The 14,185-nt window shown below is 41.0% G+C and overlaps 1 protein-coding gene across 1 annotated transcript in view; it reads left to right on the forward strand.

The window, feature by feature from the left end:
• The window catches only part of SIK2 (salt inducible kinase 2), a 122,994-nt gene that overhangs the window by 22,162 nt on the left and 86,647 nt on the right, over positions 1-14,185 (forward strand).

Raw genomic sequence — 14,185 nt, forward strand, 5'->3', positions numbered from 1 at the left:
CATGTAACACACACACACACACACACACACACACACACAAAGCCATCACTACAGCCAAGATATTCATAATTCCCAAAGTTCCTTTGTGCCCCTCTATAATTTCTCTTGCCCCACCTCACCACCAAGCAACTGCTGATCTGTTTTCTGTCACCGTACATTAGTTTGTGTCTTCTTGAGCTTTATATAAGTGTGGTCATACAGTATACACTTTTTTTGTCTGGCATCTTTCACTCAATGTAATTATTTTAAGATCCATCCAGTTTGTTGTATATGTCAACATATTTCTTTTTATTGCTAAGTAGTTTATAAATAGCTTTCTACTAACCCATGTATCCATTCATGGGTTAATAGACACTTGGGTTGGTTTCTGTTTTTGACTGTTAAGATGAATTGCTCTGAACATTCACATACAAGTCTACCTTCAAGTAATTATTCACCACTTCACATACAGTACGAGTCTTTTTTTTTTTTTAATGTTTTATTTATTTTTGAGACAGAGAGAGACAGAGCATGAGCAGGGAGGGGCAGAGAGAGAGGGAGACACAGAATCTGAAGCAGCTCCAGGCTCTGAGCTAGCTGTCAGCACAGAGCCCGATGCGGGGCTTGAACCCACGAATGTGAGATCTGACCTGAGCCGAAGTCGGAGGCTTAACCGACTGAGCCCCCCAGGCGGCGCCCCAGTACGAGTCTTAAATATATTTTTATTTTGCACCTCCTGGCCTTTATGTTCTTGTCATAGACTTTATTTATACCTTATTTTATAAAACACAAACTACAGTGTTGTTCTTTTGTTTAAAAAGTCAATTAGGTTTTACAGAGATTTCAGTATTTCCTAGTGGATCATTGCTGCATGCCTGTATAGAGATGCACGTTTTCATTTTCAATTCTTTGTGTAGATACATACCTTCATCTGGTGTCATTTGTCTTCTGTCAGAAGGATTTTCTTTGACATTTCTGATAATGCAGGTCTGTTGCTGATGAGATCTTTCAGTTTTTGTATGTCTAAAATCTTTGTTTTTGCAAGATATTTGTGCTGGGTATATATTTATAACTTGAGTTTTTCTCTTTCAGTACTTGAAAGACGTCACTCCACTGTGTTCTCATGTGCTTCATTTCTGACAAGAAACTGCTGTCTCTTTTTCTTTATTCTTCTGTGTGTGATGTGTCTCTGTTCTCTGGCTGCTTTTACAGTTACCTGTCCACTACAGGTTTCAACAATTTGGTTATAATATGCCTTTGTGTGGTTTTCTTCATGCTTCTGTTCATCAAGCTTCCTGTATCTCTGAATATAGAGCTTTCACCAAATTCAGAAAAGTTAGAGCCATTATATTCTTGACCAGTTTTTCTGACCCACCCGTCTCATCCTCTTTAGAGACTCCAATTACACAACTATTGGACTGTGAAATTGTTCTACAGCTCACTCATGATGTTTTCTGCTTTCAAAAAAATTCCTTTGCCTGCTTCTATTTCATTTTGGATAGTTGCTCCTTCTAGGTCTTTAAGTCATCGAATCTTCCACAATGTCTGATTTGCTATGAATCTCATCCATTGTATTTTTCATCACAGACATTGCAGTTTTCTGCTCTGTAAACTTGATTAAGGCCTTGTTTTGTTTTGTTTTTCTTTTTTAGATCTACCATGTCTTTAGTTGTCTTTTTTAACATCTGGAGTATAGTTTTAATAACTTGGAATGTCCACATCTCCTAATTCTCATATCTCTGTCAGTGCTAAATCAGTTTTGAATGGTGAATGTTTGTCCCCAGTTTTGATCAGATTTTCCTGCTTCTTTACATGCCTGGTAGTCTTCGATTGTGTCAGACATTGTCACTTTTGCCTTATTGGTTGCCACATATCTTTGTATTCCTATCCCTCTTCTTTAGATTTGATCTGGGACACAGTTAAGTTACTTGGAAAGAATTTGTCATTCGAATCTTCCTTTTTTGATTAGAGCAGTACTCAGTCTAGGGATCATTATTTCCCGCTTTGGAGTTCTCTATCCAATGCCCCATGAATTTGGGTTTGTTTTTTTCTTTAACCCGGTCAGGAGGAATAGGCAGCATTCCTGGTACCAGGCACTGTTCTCTCTAATCCTCGTAGATGGTTCTTTTTCTGTCCTCTGGTATTTTCTCCCATGCATGTGCCAAGCAGTACTCTCTTCTCCCAGATGCTCACAGATCAAAGCTGTGGGATCCTCAGTGTGTGTACCTCTCTCTTCTTTGGTGCTCTGTGTGTTGTTACCTCCAGCCTCCTTCTCCTGAGACTCTCAGGGACTCTGCGGGGTGCTGCCTCGGTTCCCCCCCACCCCACCCTGCAGCCTACACCCTCTTTTAAGGCATTTGTTGAGGGTATTCATAGGTCTCACCTCATTTCTTTCCTGCCTCTCCAGGATCACTCTGCTTCTTTGCCTGGTGTTCAGTGTGCTATAAACCAGTGTCTCGCTTATCTTTGTCTCTTATTTGCTGTGGGGGTCGTCCTGGTAAATCCAGTCCCTGTTCCTCTGTCTTGGTTGAAAGCAGAAATCTCCAATCCAACCAAAATTTTCCTCAAGGTTAGTTATTTTAAAAGAAATAATTGTATATATTTCTGTAGTTTTGAGAAATATTTAAAGTTGAATTCTAAATAGTTCTGATCAAATCATCTTCTGATTATATTTCAGCAAAAATAGCTTGCCTCTTTTACTTCTTTCTTTAATCTGTTATTTATTGAGCTTATTTATATTATTAAGGTATTTGTTTAGAAGCTTCTTAACTGATGCTACAATAGAAGGGTATGGGCTTTGAAGCTACGCAAATCTGGCTTACAGTATTGGCTCCACCATATTAGTTGTTGTATTGCTTGGTCAAGTTTCTTCTTTCCTTCTCTTTTCTTTCTTTTCCTTTCTCCATTTTTTTCCTGTCTTTTCCTTTTTATTTCTTTCTAATTCTGTCTTACATTCAGTCATCTATTCAGTCAGTCTTTCAAAAAATCTTTATCAAAAACCAACTGTGTGTTACACACTGTGCTACCTGCTAGGAATACCACAATGAAGAAAACAGACACAAATCCCTTTTTATGAACTTTACATTCTAATGTGGGGAGAGATAAAATACAAAGAAATTAAGTAGAGTGTATAGTATTTTAGATGGTGATGAGTGTTATGGAAATAGTAGAACAAGGAAGGGGGTTGGGGAGTAGGGAAGTTGATTGCAGTGTGAAATAGAGTGATCAGGGAAGGACACACTGACATTTCAGCAGAGACTGGAAAGTGCAGTCAGATAGATGTGGGGGAAAGAGTGTGATCCAGGGAGGGGATGCCAGGGCAGCAGTGAGCACAAGGAGTAGTGGGGAGGCCAGTGTGGCTGGAGACAGGCTCGCAGGGGAGAAGCGTAAGAGTGAGCAGGGAGGAAGAGGAGGAGGAGAGGAGGTCGCAAGGGCCAATGGGAGGCAGGAGGGGAGGGGGGGCACTATAGGGGCTTTGGAGGCCATATAAGGACTTTGCTCTTACCTTGAAAGAATTAAGGAACCATTCAAAGGGATTGAGCAAAGAAGTGACTGGATCTAAGTTTACTTTTTTTTTTTTTTAGTTTCTTTCTTTTGAGAGGGAGAGAAAAAACGGGAGAGAGGGAGGTGCAGACAGAAGGGGGAGGTGCAGAGAGAAGGGGGAGGTGCAGAGAGAAAGAGAGTGAGAATCCCATGCATGCTCCCAACCGCCAGTGCAGAGCCCGGTGTGGGGCTTGAACCCACAAATTGTGAGATCATGACCTGAGCTGAAGTGGGACACTTAACTAACTGAGCCACTCAGGTGCTCCTAATCGGACATTTAAAAAGCACCAGTGTGGCTGCTGTGTTGAGACTGGACTGGAGTGAGCGAGAGTAGACCCAGAGAGCCGGCTGTTGCAGTAGTCCAAGTGGGAGATGGTGGTGCCTCCGCAGGGTAGTGGCATTACACGTAGTGTGCTGGGTCACATCCACAGTGTTCTGCAAGAAGATTCAGTAGGATTTCTCCATAGGTGGAGACCACCTAAATAGTGACTGTGATTGGAGAAAAGACCAATGCCATATGCCTAAGGCACTCAGCCATTAAAAGATTGGAAAAATAGCAGGAGCCAGCAAAGGAGACCAGAGAGTGCAGGGTCCTGGTAACCCCGTGAGGAAAGTGTTCTCAGGAGAGTGGTGTGAATGAGTGTCTATGTCCCATCAAGAAAGATGAAGATTGATAGTTGACCATTGTATCCTGCAGTTGGTAAGAGCAGTTGGTGGAGTGAGTGGGTCAAAAGCTACATTGAAGGGTTTTAACAGCAAATCAGAAAAATGGAGAAAGCAGAATAGACCGCTCCTACAAAGATTTCTGCTGCAGACAGTGGGACTAGAAATGAGGAAGTCGTTGAGAAGAGCAGTGGGGTCAAGAGGTTAAGTCTTTACCCAATGGAATATTTTTTAAAGCGTTAAGTTACAGTTTTATGAATAAACCAGAAGTGGCTATTACATGTCAGAAATCATTTCTGTGAAAATGAAATATTCTAAATTGTTCTTTCTTGCCAACACTTTTGATGATAAAGGTTTGAATCACGTTGTTTTACAGAAATTGGAATAGAATTTTGGGATTTTTAAATGAGTATAGTTTGTTTTATCTTCCACATTTATTGGATATTTGTATTAAAAGTAGGGTAAACTATAGCTTCAGGTAGGTGCAAGCAAAGAAGAGACTGGCAGCCAGCCAGTTACAGAGATGAAGCCCACAGGGAAGTAAAACACACGTGAAAAAATGCAGCCTGTGGAACAGTAATCAAGTAGTGAAAAATGTGCATAAGATTTTTTTAAATGTTTATTTATTTTTAAAGAGGGAGAGATACGCATGTGAGCAGGGGGAGAGGCAGAGAGAGAGGAAGAGAATCCCAAGCAGGCTCCACACTGTCCGTGCAGAGCCCAACACGGGTCTCAATCTCGTATAGTATTAAACTATACCTTAAGAACTATACATTAAAATTTATCTTTAATTTTGTAATGTTGAACTTACTCTTTATGTCTTTAGCGCCTACTTTATATTAGAGGATGTTGTGTGTGTGTGTGTTTTTTTTAGTTACCTTAGTTTTATATTTATAGTTGGCCAACAAATCGTTCCCTGGTTCTTGAAACAGTGACTTGAAATGAAATCCTTCTGTTTCCACAGTCGTTGCCCCAATCTAGGCTTTCATCGCCTCGTGTCTCGATTGTGAAGGCCTCACGTTTTACCACTCCCTGTGTCTTTTCCAGTCAAGTGCGTTTTGTGACATAATTCCTGTTTACCCTCCCTAGATATTACTTTTATTATATTACTACTGTGTTCAGCTACCTTCACTTCCCATTGCTTTCTGGATAAAATCCAAATTCTCCCATCTGCCGGTAGGGTGTCCCCCCTAGGTAAATGTATGTGCCCAACTATTCCTCCCATAGATCTGTGGATCACCCTTAGTCATCAATGACCAAACTGCATACTGTGCTGTCCACTTCAGTTGATAAACAAGTTTTCTTCTATCTTTGTTCTTTTTTTTTTTTCATCTCTCTCGGTCAGTAGTTTTCCAAGTTTTATTTTTAAAAAAGTTAAAAATGTACTAATGTAAGATGTCAAATGATTCCGCAGAGTTTGTTAGAGACAAGCTAAGTTTCCCATCCTCCTCCCCACCCCCATTTCCCTTCCTTAGAGCAACCACTTTCACTTCTCTTCGCTGATTAGATTTACCTCCTTTTTCCTAAGTAAAATGTGTTTATTGCTGCTGCTGGCTGTTTCTATTTTAGGCATAATCTTTTGAATACTTTTTGAATTCTTTCCTTAGTCCTATATGTAGGACTCTGTCTTTGAGAGGTGAGTGTAAGGACCAGTTGGGAGGGACTTCGAGGGTTTGGATAAAGGGTTCAGATTATTTCTGACAGTGGGCATCTGAGAGCCAAAAGCTGGTGATGTGTGTAAGGACTGCATAAGGAAGATAAATCCTGCACGGATGCATAGTCTGAATTAGAGGAGGAAGAAAGAAGCCATTTAGTAGACTTTTTTAATTGTCTAGAGGTAAGAGGCTAAGTAAATGCCTATATTAAAATGTTGTTTGTTGGGGAGCACCTGGGTGCTCAGTCGGTTAAGCATCTGAGTCTTGGTTTCGGCTCAGGTCACAGTCTCACGGTTTTGTGGGTCCAAGCCCCATGTTGGGCTCTGCGCTAGCAGCACGGAGCCTGTTTGAGATTCTCTCTCTGCCCCTCCCCACTTGCACTGTCTCTTTCTCAAAATAAATAAATAAACGTAAAAAAAATGTTATTTGTTGGAAACAAGAGAAAAGGTTTTAAGCAAAGGCATTTCTGATTCTGAAAATAACAAGGAATGTTTATTGAGCATTCCCTTTTTGTTGGGTACTATTTAAAATACTTTGTATGACTTATTTATTTAAATATCACAAAAACCTTGTAAGTTAGGCACTCAAAGACTCAGTACTGTGTCCAAAGTCACACAGCCAATAAGTGGCAGGGTGTGGATTTGACCCTTGCAATCCCAGAGTTCTTACTGATTGTCAAGAGGAAAACCTTGAGAGTTAGGATTTAAAGCAAACATGATTGAAGAATACTTGTGATGTGGTTGCCAGCAACAGAGAGGTCTGGTTTCCAACTAAAAAATCACAAATTAGATTTTAAAGGTGCTGTTGGAGATAACATCAGGACATTTAGTTTGATATGACCTGTTGGCCGTTAAAGATATGAAAGCAAACACCATTCAAAAGAGAACTTAAATTCAACAGTAAAAAAAAAAAAAAAAAAAAAAAACAAAAACAAAAAACCAACCACCCAGTTGAACAACAGGCAAAAGACTGGAATCAGACACTTTATAAAAGAAGATACATAAATGGCCAAATAATCACATGAAAAATCATCCAACATTATTAGTCATCAGAGAAATATAAAGTAACTGTAATGAGATAACATTACATATCAGCTAGAATGGTTCAAATTCAGAAGGCTGACAATACTAGATGCTCATACGGATTTGAGGCCCCTGGTGCTCTCGTACACCGCTGGGGGGGCTGTGACGTGGTACAACCATGCTCTTGAGAGAACCTTCTTCAGTATCTTACCAGGTTAAACGCACATCTACCTCGTACCCAGCAATTCCATTCCTAAGCAGCATGTGACTTCCACAGGCAACACTGTGAACAGTCTTACACACGTGGTGCGCGTGGAAGAAGCTGGACACCAAAGAGTACATCGTACCGTTGGCTATCTTTACATCAAGCTCTAGAAGAGGCAACGCAAATACGTGGGAATAGAAATTGGAAAGTGGTGGTCTCTTTACTGTTTCTGGGGAGGGAGGAGATTGACCAGTGGCAAGAGGGAACAGTGTGGGGTGATGGAAAATCATTGTTTTGAGTGGTGGTAATACGGCTTCACTCACCATGTCTATGCAGATAAATCTCCACCCTGTACTCCTACTACTTCTGGGGTTTAGAATTAGCTGCATAGACATGATTGAGTGAAGCTGTAATTAATAATGAGATCTTAGAAGAAGACTAAGAATAAGATGGGAGTTTTGATTATGCCTTCTTTAGAAGGCAGTTGGGAGAAGTGGGATTGGTGAAGCAGAAGAGCATCTTGGGAAATAAGGACAGTTTCTGTCCTGATTAGACAAAGGGGAGAGAGCCTAGAGTGAAGGGGGTGTGTATTTGGTTATCGTCAGACCACCAGTGACTTTGAAGAGAGTAATTTTCAATAAATGGGGAAATAAAGCCAGATTTCAAGAATTTATAGAGACATGGGTAGTGAAGAGAGGAAGAAAGGTATAAAAAATTATTTCTGGGGGCACCTGGGTGGCTCAGTCAGTTAAGCATCCAACTTCAGCTCAGGTCATGATCTCTAAGTTCGAGCTCCACATCGAGTTCTGTGCTGACAGCTCAGAGCCTGGAGGCTATTTCAGATTCTATGTCTCCCTCTCTATCTGTCCCTCCCTTGTTTGCACTCTATCTCTCTGTCTCAAAATTAAACATTAAAATAATTTAAAAAAATATTTTTGAGGTCTTCCAGGTAGAAGGGAGAAGAGAAGGAAGGATTTGAGGGATAATTAAGGTCTGTAGAATTCAGTACTATATCATGGTTTTGTTTGTGGTAGTGGTTTTGGTATTTGAAGAAGGTAGAAAAGAATACAGGCAGGAAGGAAGAAATGGGTGGTGAAACAGGTCCCAGCGTAGACGAGAGGTAATGGGATCTAAAGCGCAGAGGGAAGGGTTAGCTTAGAAGAGCGGGATTCCTCCTTCTCTGCGGCGATGCATAGGTACAGTCCCAGCGAGAGTGGGAGCTTGTGCTGACGACGTGGCTGAGGCTGTAGCTTTGGGATGAAATGGATGCAAGAGGAGTTTGTTAATATGGATCTAAGTCATTATATAATGTAGCAGATGAAGAGTCAGGGGAAGAGCAGTACATTAGACACTGCAGTGTGGGGAGAGGTTTAGAGCAGCTCGTGGTGCCCCTGTGATGTTCAAGGGTTAAATAAAAGCGTCAGTACTTAGCAGTGAGAGAGGTCACGTAGCCTCACAGCCGTCAGTGCTTCCCGACCCAGGAGGAGAAAATGTAGACAATAAGAATGAGCCAGGTTAGGGATTGGAATAATAGACGGTCAAGTCCACGTAGGGGTGGCTGTGACCAGAGAGCTCAAAGCTGAAATGGCTGACCAGGAGGTCCAAGTTCAGGAGGGAGATAAATGAAGCAACCAAGCAGTCTCATGAGCTAAGAGAATTAGACAATGGAACAACCAAAATGAAGAGGGTGAAGTTCTTTCCGGAAAAAATGTTCGGATACCAAAACAAAACCTCTAACCTTGAGCCAGTACATAACTTCCCAGCAGTCTTCCCAGTTCTCTTCTGCTCTTGGCACTGGTTGCCCTAACAGTGCCCTGCTGATTCCGGAAAGGCCTTAGGTCTTTGCACGCTCCTCGTCTGCTCCTTCTTTGCATAGAGAGAGGTTTCCTGTGCCATCTGGTTTTCTTGCGCCATCTGACTAGGTTTACACCAAAAGAATGATTTAGGTAGCTTGCTGGGAATGCATCGACAGGGCATGATTCATGCATCATGAGGTTATGCTGTTTATGCCCTTTGTTGGTTTGGTTAATTAGGTTGCACCTCATTCTATAAACTGTTGAAATAGCTTTAAAGGAGAGTAATACAAAAACAATAATTCAAAAAGATAAACAAGAATAGAGAACTGATGGGCACCTGAGTGGCTCAGTTGGTTAAGCGTCCAACTCATGATTTTGGCTCGGGTCATGATCTCACAGTTGTGAGAGCAAGTCCTGCATTGGGCTCCACACTGAGATTGGAGCCTGCTTGAGATTCCCCCCCGCCCCTCTGTCTCTCCCCCCTTCTCCACCACTCATGTCCATACTCTCTCTCTCTGTCTCTAAAAAATAAAAATAATACCGACTCAGAAAATGTTATGGAAGAGTAGAAAACACTTGTGGGAGGAGGAAACACAAATATGCAGGCAGTAGGGCCCAAGAACTTCAGATCTGGCTCTAAGGTTTCTGGCTCTCAGAGTGAAAAAGATACACTCATTTATAGAATTTTATCTAAGAGAAAGAAAAGTACCTATTCCTCAAAGCAGAACTTTTCTTAGTAGTAAATTCTACAGTAAACTTTTCCTTTGGGGTTTCTAATAAGAGGTACCAAATAAGCCATCTTTTTAAAACAAAAATTCGATTAAAACTTAAAATTTTGCAGGGGCCTCCATTGGAATAAAGTCCAGGATTCTAATCAAGTCCAGCAAGTGTGACTACACTCCCCATACACCCTGGCTTTAAATAATAATAAAGATTTTGGGGGCACCTGGGTGGCTCAGTTGGTTAGGCATCTGACTTTAGCTCAGGTCATGATCTCCCGGTTCATGGGTTTGAGCCCCATGTCAGGTTCTGTGCTGACAGCTTGGAGTCTGGAGCCTGCTTCAGCTTCTATGTCTCCCTGTCTCTCTGCCCCTTCCCTGCTCACGCTCTGTCTGTCTCTCTTTCAAAAATAAATATTTAAAAATTTAAGGAAATAATAAAGTTTATCATTTCTTGAATACTTACATGTGCTAGACACTGTGCTAAGTCCTATATGCATTCTGTGGTCATTTTGTCCTCTCAGAAACCTTCTAAGAGACGGACTGTTAATATCTTCATTTTACAGTAGAAAAAACAGAGTTGAGCAGTTCGCCTGTCACAGAGCAAACCAGAAAGTGGGGTAACCAGAGCTCGAAGCTGTAATCTGACTTCATAGCCAGCTTTTAACAACTCTACGGCACTCACTGGTCACGTGTCTTCCTAAACTTCTTTGAACTTAAGCTTTTTCTGTCCTAGTGACTTTGCACACTACTGTTTCTTCTGCCTGAAGGACTCTCTGCCGCCCTTTATCCCCTTAAGCATGTCAGTTGATTGAATTGAAGGTAATGTTGTCATTAAAACTCAGACCAGGCAAAGCATGTCATGGCTTTGTCCACTTTTGTAGATGCAACTGTTCTTTTTTATCATTCATGCATATTGGAAGCCTTTGAGCCCAGGTCTCCAGTACTTTGGAAACTGGCCAGTGGCCTTCTTACCAAATCGAATCTATTGAACAAAAAATCTATATGACTGATTTCCATATTGCTTCTCAAAATAGCAGTGTCTAAATTTCCTATTCTGTGTTCATGTTGATCTAAAGCTTTAGAAAGCCCTTTGTTGTCTACATATTCAAATCTTGCCTTTTAGAAAGGCTTAGCTAAAGTTCCATTTCTTCAGTAAAGTCTTTCTCAATTACTCCATTGATTTTTCTCCTATGAGACCAGTATAGTTCTTTTCCTGTATAACTCATTTTAGAACTTATCTACATATGACCTTTCACTATTATTTAAAGTCTTTGTGTGTATCTTTTTATCTCTGCTAGTTTCAGAGCTGAGGATTTGGCACCACATAAACTTAAATACCCGTAGAAAGAATGTTGAGTGTGACTGTCTGCTTTGGCCTCACACCCCTTATTCATTCGGTGAGGCCCTGAGCCCACTGCCGGGTCAGGTGGGCGGAGGTGCTGCTTTGTTCAGTTTCTGAAAGGAGTTTTCTGGTGGTTTACTCTTCAGGAGATAAACATGAATGAGGAAATACTAACTGAATCGAGGGAGAAAATTGGCTACTTCTTGTCACCACCCTGCAGTTACATTCTCTCTTCCAACTCCCACACCTCCCAAAAATAACCTTTTCAGAGTATAATGGTAAATAAGAACATATAAATGTACTCTGAGTAATTTTTGTTATCCAGTTCTTCTGTAGCAGTTGTGCTCATCTCTGAAGGATACGATTTTCTTGGCCTGACAGCATGGAGGACATAGTGGTAACTGAATTTGCTAAAAAGAGCCTCGGGTTATTTATAAAAAGATTTGACTTTAAAAATTTTCCTTCGCAATCATAGGTGTGATTAATGAAAATTATTCAAGAGTCCTGCATTCTTTAGAACTATTCCGCATATTTGTCTGGGTGGTCACATGCAGCAAATGGGACAAAAATCATAGGGTGGTCACCTTGTCAGACAATTTGGGCACTGTTCAAACAATTAAACCGGTAGTCAGCAGATTCCGGCCTGGTAATTAAATTACCCAGGGCCTTTGTTTTCAGATTTCTGCTCCTTGATATGCTTGCTGTGTCTTTCCAGGCCAAGCATGTGCCTGAGGTTTATTGATTCATTTCCTGTCTTTCCCTTTCAGCGGTAACATATTAGGACGCTGGCAGTGGTGATTGAAAAAGAGCTTTGTTTCAGGCATAATACCTTTAGACACTTGGTTATGCAGAGACCTAAGGGACAATTTTTCAATTTTTGTGGCTTTTGGTCACTATCTTAAAAGCATGAAGGCAATTTTAGAAAAGTTGTTCATTTGCCTTCATGAGTTTAAATAAGCTTTGAAGGTTTTACCCACTTTATAACACTTAGTATGGCTCTTAAGTTTTAAAATTATTAGGCTGCATCCCAGTTGCAGAACTGCCTAAATCTGCCACCACTTTCTCCAGTGTCTTCTGTTATTGCTTTAGTTTGGATAATTCCTCATAATTTCTCGCTTGAGAAATTGAATTACTTGAATTCACTTGAATTACTTCAGCAGCCTGAAGTCTCTTTGCCTCAAGATTTGTCTTTCTTTTAATCCATCTTCCATGTTACTGTCAGAATGATCTTTTTAAAATGCAGATTTGATCCTTGTAGTTTTCTGCTTAAAACATTTCTGTGGTTCCCCATGGCCTTCAGTATAAAATCAAAAGATAGTATAGAATTGATGTGGCGGCGCAGCCCCTGTCTGCCTCCCAATCCCATCGGGTGACCTGTTCCATGACTCCGCTAGGTGAACACAATCCACTGTGTAGCTGTGCAGGCGACTGTTGCTTTTCACATGGGTGGGGCTGGTAGAGGTCAAGGTAGAAGGAGTTGAGTCGGCCCCTTCAGAAGGGGCACGCAAACGTTGAAGCATGTGGGTAAAATTAGACTGTCCTTGGGTATAAAATTTAAGATCTTTCTTTTTTAATTTTTTATTAGACACATGTAATGACATAGTTACTTTTAAAGAGGTCAGGTCTAATTGATTATTTGCAAACCTTTCTAGCTCATTTCTAAGGGAGACTAGGAACTACATGAAAGAGCCAGCACGACTCGTGATTCAAGAAGTTGTCATTGCTGTCCCTCTCACCTTTGTTTAAATTGGGTCAGACGTTGAAAGTCCAGAGTAAGGTCTGTTTGCTAGTCCTTGATCTTTTAGTATAAACATCCTGGAGCAAGCCATATAGTGTTTCTGAACCTCAGTGTCTTCTGAAAATGAGGGGGTGGTTCGAGTGAATTAGGCACCGTGGGCTTGATTCCGTGCATCGTGCCGGGGATGTAAGAGAAAGGAAGGAGCGGCTTGGCTGCTGCACGAGAAGAGTTCACAGTCGATTTTCCAGGTCTTGAAAACCTGATGTCTGTAAATCTCAGAAACAAAGTTTAGTTTCTGAACATGTGATGAGCAAAATGGACTTGTCAGAGATGATTAAATTGTTTTTAGGCTTCGTATGTTTGGAAATACAAGCATAACAGGCCTTAATTGAATAGACAAGTTTCTGAAAAGCAGTCCAGTTTTCCTCGTAACTTCTATTTTAATGTCCGCTATCTCCCGCTGATTATTGGCAGCCTGCCCTGAGTCATGGTTCAGAGCTGACATTCTGTGCTGCGAGCGGGGAGCAGCGCCCATGTCTGGCAGCTGCGGCTCCGGTGAGGGGGGGGGGGGGAGCATCAGCTATTCTGATCTTGGCCATAACCATACGCAGCTGAATTCTATTACTGTGAGGCTTTTGGCAGGCTGTGTTTTCGGTTTCTTTTAGGATGAATTTTCTATTAAGAGAATCATTCTATTAAGGAATTTCAATAAGATTGAATTAATTCAGAGAAAGCTACCTCTTTGTGAAAGGGGAGAACCAGAGGTAGATTTTATCTGCTAATTAAGGTAGTAAGAGCGTTTCCTATTTAGAATAAAACAGGAAAATCATAGTCCACGTAGGGAATGGCTCTTCCACTGTTGGAGTATATTCTTTCTGCTTTCAGAAAGAGGTCTCTGAGTGAGACCTCTGAGACCTTGTATTTCTGGAAATGTTTGCATTTTATCCTCATACATGAGTAGATCGTCTGAATGTGCTGTTACTCCATTGTACTTCTGTGAAAAAGTTTATTTCCATGGAAGCAACACATTGTTTATTGAGTCATTTGCATATCAGACACAGTTTTTGGTGCTTAAAACATCAGTAAACATATAGTCAGTCCTTGCCTTCATGGAGTTTATATTTAGTAAGAGTGTTTCAGGTTGAAGAGATTAAAACAAAACGTACTGTGTTGGTGTTTTACAGAAGGTGAGAAAGATAGGCCTGGATGGGGTGAAGAGGAATTCTTTTTTATTTTTATTTTTATTTTATTTTATTTTTTTTTGAGGAATTCTTTTTTAAAAGATGGTCAGAGAAAGCCTCTGTGATACATATTTGAGCAGAAACCTGAAAAAAGGGACGTATTGGAGTAAAGTTACTGAGACCTATATGTCTTGAGATCTAGCATGCCTTAATAGTTTGTCTTTTGGGGCACCTGGGGGGCTCAGTCAGTTCAGCGTCCGACTTCGGCTCAGGTCATGATCTCACGGTTTGTGGGTTTGAGTCCGCATCAGGCTCTGTGCTGACAGCTAGCTCAGAGCC

This window comes from Suricata suricatta, chromosome 11, assembly GCF_006229205.1.
Source record: "Suricata suricatta isolate VVHF042 chromosome 11, meerkat_22Aug2017_6uvM2_HiC, whole genome shotgun sequence".
NCBI classification, from domain to species: domain Eukaryota; kingdom Metazoa; phylum Chordata; class Mammalia; order Carnivora; family Herpestidae; genus Suricata; species Suricata suricatta.